Genomic DNA, 6998 nt, shown 5'->3' with positions numbered 1-6998 from the left:
ACTGCGACCCAGTGTGAAAGAGTGGCGGGCACACAGTGGGTACAAGCAACGCGGTGCGCACAGTGGGGCAGCCCCAGAGGTTCGTTCATGGTGTGCGATTTAACACCCTCGAGGTGGCAAAGTCACTGAATGGAGGACAGATTAGTGGCCGCCGGGGCGAGGGATGATGGCGAGCGGGGAAAGGTGAGTGGGGACATGCAGGACCCACGTGACGGAACAGGTCTGTCCCTGGACTGCGGCAGTGAATACGCAAAGTGACACAGGCGATAAAATTGTAGAGAACAAACACACACACACACTGGTCCAAGTAAAATGGGGAAACCAAATAGGACGGGAAGGTTGCATTACTATCAATATCCTGATTGCGATACTGTGCTGCGGTTTTGCAAACTGTTACTCGGGGAAGCCTGGTGAGGGTGTGAGGGAGCTCGCTGCATTAAAATCTACGATCGGCCTGAAACAAAAAGCAAAAAAAAAAAAAAAAAATGAAGTTAAAGGGTTGAAAGAGACATTCGGGAAGAAGAATTCTTTCAAAACTGCAGATGTGGGGTGTGCCCTCTCTGTTTACCTTCACATCTATCCAGCTGGACACTGTTTACAGAGCCCTTTCTGTGTGCTGGGGGGCTGGGGCCACAGCAGTGATGAGGCAGCCCCACCCATAGGGAGCCCCTGTCTGTGGGCGGCCGGGCCAGTCAGCGGAAAGCTAGAGAGAGACAGGCAACGTGACGGCAGTGAAAAGGGTGATGAGGGAAACGTGTGTCTGTTGTGAATGACTGGAAACTTGACCTTGGCGGGGTGAGCCCAGGAAAGCTTCCTGGAGGAGGTGAGTCTGGGAAGTGTGAATTGAGCTCAGAGGAGGCAGAAGAGCACACCAGATGAGGGGCGCGGTCGATGCAAAGGCCCTGAGGCAGGATACATCTGGTGGATTTGAGAAATTGCTAAGAGGAAGGTGGGGCCGGAGTGGGTGAATGAGGGGACCCCACCTCGCCCCCTTCCAACAGAGAATAATGTAGTCTCAGAACTACTGTGTGAGGGATGCATTGCTATGGGCCCATTCTCCAGAGGGAGAAACTGAGGCACGGGAGGCCAGTGCAGTTGTGGGAGGGGACACATTCTGACCTGGTTAGCTCTTTGGTGGGGTGGGGGCTCTTCAGGGCTGGAGGCTGGGTTCCTGTAAGGGGTGGGCTGGACTCGGGTTCTGGGGTGGGGGCAAGTCTCCCCACTCCTCTGGGCTTGAGATTACCTGAGACAGCGGGTATGCAATGTGCGGGAGGCCCCGAAAAGATAGCAATGCTGTATGCCTTAGGGGTGGGGGTGGGGAATGCACACGACCCCCCACCACTCAGGCAAGACCAGGCATAGGCCAGAACAGTCCATCTAGAAGGGGGTGGCGATGGGCCTCAGGGCCACGACGTGGGTGGGGTTAAGCCCCAGGGGTCTGCGTGGGTTTCATTTCAGTTAAACAATGAAAAATTTTTTAGTATATCTCGTGCAATATTTGTGATATACATAAAATTATTCTTTGTTCATCTGAATTGTTCAAATTTAACTGCGATTCCTGTGTTTTGTCTAGCAACTCCACGGTGGAGCATTCAGAAGGCACCACAGAGGATAAAAAAACGCCTCCGTGAACCTCAGTTTCCCCGTCTGACCCGCAAACTCCTTTTCAGGTGAGGGCGCCAGCCTAGCGGCCTCCGGCGGAGGTCACAGCGCGACGTCGCTGGTCTCGCTCCCCAGGCTGCAGCCCCGTAGGTCCCCGGCAGGTGGCGCGCGCACCCCGCAGAAATCCCTCGCCTCCCTGGTTCCGCCCCACAAAGGAGCCCGCGGCGCCTAGGGGGTGTCGCTCACGTGTACCCCGACCTGGATCCCCCGCTGAACGTTTCCCCGCTGCGAAATGAGTCAAGCGGAACCGCACTATTCATTACCCGGGTCTTAGGCAGTTTTGTCTCGTGGGCACCTTCTATGAAAAAATTGTTTAAAAAGTGTATTTTACACCTGCGTTGGCATAGGGACGAATATAACTTAGCTGGGATTCACTATCACGTATTACATTCGCCTTTTTCTTATTTTAAGGGAAATAAAGTTACACGTTTGTGGGCCCCCGTTCACAGGGACAAGGCAACCCGAGGCCAGGTGTGACTGAGGACAGGTCAGGGGTGGGGCTTTCCTCACCTGGGGCCCTGCACCACCCTCCAGGCATTTTTTCTTTTTTGAGATGGAGACAGTGATTAGTTCGATTTGCCTTCCACCTCCGCAAAGACAGACGCCAAAAATCCCGTGGGGTGAGGAAGTTGGGGAACACAAAAATCCACTCATTCAACCGAGTATTGAGCACCTACTACGTGCCAGGCACAGCCTCAGGGCTGCAGGCAGGTAGCCGGCCAGGTTTAGTAGGTTCAATCAGCATGGCTATTGTGAACAGAAGCTCCGGAAGATAAAACAGGGTGGTGTGGGGGTGGTTGCTGGGCTAGATGAGGACTCGGCTGGGTTTTTTTGGAGGGAGCTGTCCAAAACCCACAGGGGCCCCACGAGATGGTCTAGCCCGGAGTTGCTGCGCCCCATTCCCAGCCTGAGAGCCAGAGCCAGAGAGGGGTCTGCACTAACCTAAGGCCACACCGCCAGGACCCAGGGGACCCTGGGTGTGCCTCCGGCCTCGGCCTCGAGCAGAGACAGGGACTGCGGGTCACTTCCCAGCCCCCTCCCTCGACTAAAACTAGGACCTCCGACTGGAGGCCACTGGGAGTCCTGCAAGGCCTCACCCTCCTGAGCAGCCGCTTCCAGCTACTTAGCCGTCCCCTCCTGCTCTCAGGGGACCCCCCCCCCTGCCCCCATCCCTTATAACAGGAAAACATAGTCCTCAAACCTACTGTGCGAGGCATGCATCAACACTGGCCCATTCCACGGAGGGGGAAATCGAGGCCCAGGGAGGCCCAGGCACCTGCCCGGGGTGCAGTCTGATCTGTTTGGCTCTTTGGGGGTGGGGAGCAGGCTTCCCTGCCCTTTGGAGACTGAGCTGGGCCTGGCTCTTCATGGGGGGTTTCTACCCATTCTCATCGGGGTCTCTAAACTCCCCACTCCAGACAGCCGCCTGGGCCCCGCCCTGGGGGTGGGCGGGGGCTGGGTGTTTAACTGCCTAAAGGTAGAGGCCTCCTGCCACCTGCTGCCATTAAGCTCTTCAGGCCGCCCTGGGGCCAGAGGCTGGGTTCCCACAAGGGGAGGGCAAGACTCGGGCCCTGGGGTGGGGGAACAGCTCCCTCAACCCATCCACTGGGCTTGGGACTGCCCAGGACAGCGGGTCTGCAATTGAGGGGGCGATAAGGGGGGAGGACCCAGAAGATGGCAATGCTATGCGCACACGACCCCTTCCCCCGCCCCACAACACTCAAGACCAAGGGTCTGGAACCTCGAGAAGTGAAGGCCTCTAGGTGGCCCCCGCCTTCCCCCCACGCTTCTATTTGGCTCCTATCTGGGCTGAAACCCGGACCCGCTCAGGGGTCGCCTCTGGGGTTCAGACCTGGCTGAGCCCACACCCCTACCCCACCTTCCCCCCAGCCAACTCTGTGCCTCAGTTTCTGGCTCTTCTAAATGGAGACATTTATCGTCTCCACCACACAGGCTAGGGAGGGATGAACCCTGCCGTGGGCACATGGCAAGGAACCCGAGCGCTCAGAATATGTAAATTGCGAAATTATTACTGAGAAGACAATCTCGTGTCTCCTCCTAGTTGGGTGTCTTGCCAGGATCCCAAGAAGCGGTGACCGTCCGGGGTAGGGGTCGTCTCGATTTCGCGACGAGTCCCCCCCGGGGACCCGGTACGCGCACCTCCACCCCGCGCCTTTGTCGGAGCCGCGTGCCGCGACCAGCAGCCGCTGGGTCTCTGAGACCCCTCCCCACCGAGCGGTGGCCCCTCGCTGGGCCCTGGCTCCTCCCTCCGGCCCCGCCCACTCTCATTTCTGGTCACTGTGGCTCATTTCCTCCTCAGGTCTCTAATCCCCATTTTACAGACCTGGAAACCGAGGCTCGGATCCGGAGGGTGAAGTCACTCGCGCTGGGTCGCTCAGTCTAAGGGACAAGGGTGAAACTCTGAGCCTGGTAGGTCCATCCTAGGTGCTCAGTAAGATGGGGAGGGGGTTCAGGATCGGCTCGGGTAGCCCCCAGCCTCTCGGGCGGAGGCTCGATCTCCTCCCCCTCCCCCTGGGGCGATCCCGCCCCCGCCCGCGTTCTCTGAGCGCTGTGCGCTCTGGACAGCAGCGCGCACTTTGCCCACCGTCCCTAGGCAGAGGGCGGGGCTTCCCGCGTTGCTGTTCCCCTTCCCTTTTATTATTTATTATCACTTAAAGGGGCCGCGACCAGAAAAATTTCCGTCCACTCTTCCCCCCCCAACATCCCCTGGGCTGGTCGTGTGTCGTCGGACCAAGCGCGGGGGGCGAGGGGGCGTCCGGGAAGGGGGAGGGGGCCTCGTGAGACCCCTCCCCGCGTCCCGGGCCGCGGCGCTGAATCACTGGCGAGGTATTTGCATCTGAGAGCGATTTGTCACCCGGTGATTTGTCTGCGGGGCGGTGAGCGCGCCGGTGGGGGGGAGGGGAGGGGCGGGGGAGGCCGCGCGCGGGGAGACTTTTACCAATCCGGTCGGATGGGGGTGTAGACGCGGACTGGGCCAGCGGCTGGGTGAGTCGGCGCGCGGCACAAACCCGGCGGCGGCCGGGAGCCAGCAGCGCGCACCTCGCGGCCCGGGCCGGAGGCCAGGCGCGGCCGGGGCAAGGCCGGACGCCAGGCGCGGGGCATGTGTCCCCGGAGCGGGCCCTGCGCCCCCCGAGCGGGCCCCGCGCGGTGAGGCTCGCGGCGGGGGGGTGTGTGTGTGGGGGTGCGGCTGACCTTTTAAATCGCGGGTCCTTGTCTGGGGTGAGGGGGTCCCCAAAGTTGGGCAGGGGCGTGTATGGGGTCCAGCGCCGAGAAGGCGACCCTGGTGAGTCGGAGTTGGGGTGGTTTTCTCTGCGCTCCCGTGGAGACTTCATCCCCTACCATATTGCACAGGGGCGCGTGGAGACGACCGGGGGTCGCGAGTGCGCCCCCCCGCCGGCGGAAGGAAATGGTCGCTATGTGCGCGCGGGGGGCTGCGCTCCGGGTTCTTAGTTCATTTTTTTTTCTCCCCAGAATCGGGTGTTTTATTCGGGAGCCGGGGCGGGAGTGGGAGCGCCGGGTGGGGAGGGCCGTTCCCCGGTGACCCTCCCCTGCCTGTACGGTTTATTTATAAACTGTGAGCCCCAGGGCAGAAAGGGGCCCCCGGAGGGGACACCGCGGTCCCCGGGCGTGGGTTCGGCTCGGGGCCCCGGTTCTCTGGCGGGGCCCCCCGGGAAAAGCCCTCTCCCCCCTTTCCGTGCCCCCCAGACACAAAGCGGGCGCAGGAAGCGCGGGGAGCGCGCGTTTGTCAATTCCAACGTTCGGCGTCTGACCCCGGGCGGCGCGTTTGTCAATAATCTTCCGTTTTCAGTCGCCCGGGCGAAGGGTTGCCCCCCCCACCCCACCATGCAAATCGGTCGCTTTCCAAGAAGCCTTTGAAGCCCGGACTGGGGTTTCTGTCGTCTTATTTCTTCTTCAGTGTCTCTTTTCTCACTTCCTCCGGGCCGCCCCCTCCCGACTCTCCTAGCCCCCTCCCCAGCCTGCTCGCCCCACCCTCCCCTTCCACTCCCCTCCGTGGAGTGAGGGGCCCCTTTCGCCACCCGCAGGCCCCAGCCTTGCACAACTCTTTAAATAACCGTGTTTTGCAAGGCCCCGGCCGAAGCGGGTGACCTCTCTCTCCCGGAGGCATTGGTGGGGGGGAGGGCGTGGCCCGGGTGCCTCCCGCCCCCCCCAGGCCCCAACGACCACCCAGCACCCCCCATCCCCACCAGGTCCCTGCCCGTGAATGCCTCTCCCAAGGGGCTGTCATGAAGTGGGAGTAGGGGCCGAGGACAAAGGGCTCTTGGGGGGAGGGGTCAGGAGGGGGTGGGCGTCAACAGCTTAGGGTTATGGCGGCCCCAGGGGGCCCAGGCCCGGCCCGTGGGGGCTCTGGGGTTCCCATCTGCCCCCTCCAGCCCCAGCGAGAAGGCCTGCCCTGCTCCCCTCCCCCACTGGCGACCCGGAAGGGTCATTAAACCCAGCAGGCCTGGGGGGGGGAGATGGGGGGGAGTGGCTTCCTTTGGCCTCTTCCTTCTGCCCCCCCAAAGGGGGGGCGTTGCCTGGAGCGTTTCCGTGGGGGGGGGCTTGTCTTGAAGTTGTCAAAGGTGGGGGAGGGGCAGTGGACCAGACTAGACACTGGGTGAGAAATGTCCCCTCAGCACTTCTTGGGGCTGGTGGGGGGAGAAGGGGGGCGGGGTGCTGCTTTGCTGTGCTGGTGACTCTTGAGCACCGTGGCCTCTGAGAGGGTCTTTGTGCCTGGGGACCCCTGCTCCTGCTGGACACTCAGGTCCTTTGGGCACGTGGCCCTTCCCACTTTTTACAGGGGCCACTCGCCTGTGCCCCGCATTGCCCTTTTACCCGTCCTGCGGGAAGCCCCAGGAGGCCTGGGTAAAGGGCGTCTGGCCTGGTTGGGGAGAAAAGGTGGAAGGCCAGGGCCACTGGGTGGCTGTGGCTCATCCTCCCAAGACTGGTGAGGTTTGGGGGCCTGTGCTGCAGAACTCCCCTGGGTGGGGCCAGGCTCTTAGCGCGGAGCCAGCGTGGTGACCTAGCCTCGGCCAGGAGCCCCTGCCCCAGGAGTAGCATAGGGCCTTTGGAGAGTTCATGTGCAGGGTGCGGGGCCTGCCTCCCGGACCCTCCTGCCTTCCCACCTGTCCCTGTGATGTACCATCTGGGGTGTCACCACCGGGCCTGTTGGGTTCTGCCCATCTGTTTTATTGGCGGCCTGGGCGGGTGGGGGGTGTGACTGGACTGGGGTGGGGGGCTGTGCCAGGCTCTGGGACATCCCTGGGCGTCCCTGGCAACCCCTGGCTGGGGGCAGAGCACGTTGCATACTGGGATGC

General features: G+C 61.7%; 1 long non-coding RNA gene across 1 annotated transcript; it reads right to left on the bottom strand.

Annotated features, from left to right (window-relative positions):
* Positions 1 to 308: 308 nt before the first annotated feature.
* Positions 309 to 4294, bottom strand: LOC111729530. Its single transcript, XR_002776267.1, has 2 exons — positions 4007 to 4294; positions 309 to 454 (listed from the first exon to the last, which is right to left on the bottom strand). It is a non-coding gene; the product is annotated as an uncharacterized LOC111729530 (long non-coding RNA).
* Between the last annotated feature and the right edge of the window lie 2704 nt (positions 4295 to 6998).

Source organism: Pteropus vampyrus, unplaced genomic scaffold, assembly GCF_000151845.1.
Source record: "Pteropus vampyrus isolate Shadow unplaced genomic scaffold, Pvam_2.0 Scaffold267, whole genome shotgun sequence".
Lineage (NCBI taxonomy): Eukaryota > Metazoa > Chordata > Mammalia > Chiroptera > Pteropodidae > Pteropus > Pteropus vampyrus.
The sequence above is the reverse complement of the archived record's forward strand: the minus strand, read 5'-3'. Positions and strand labels throughout refer to the sequence as shown.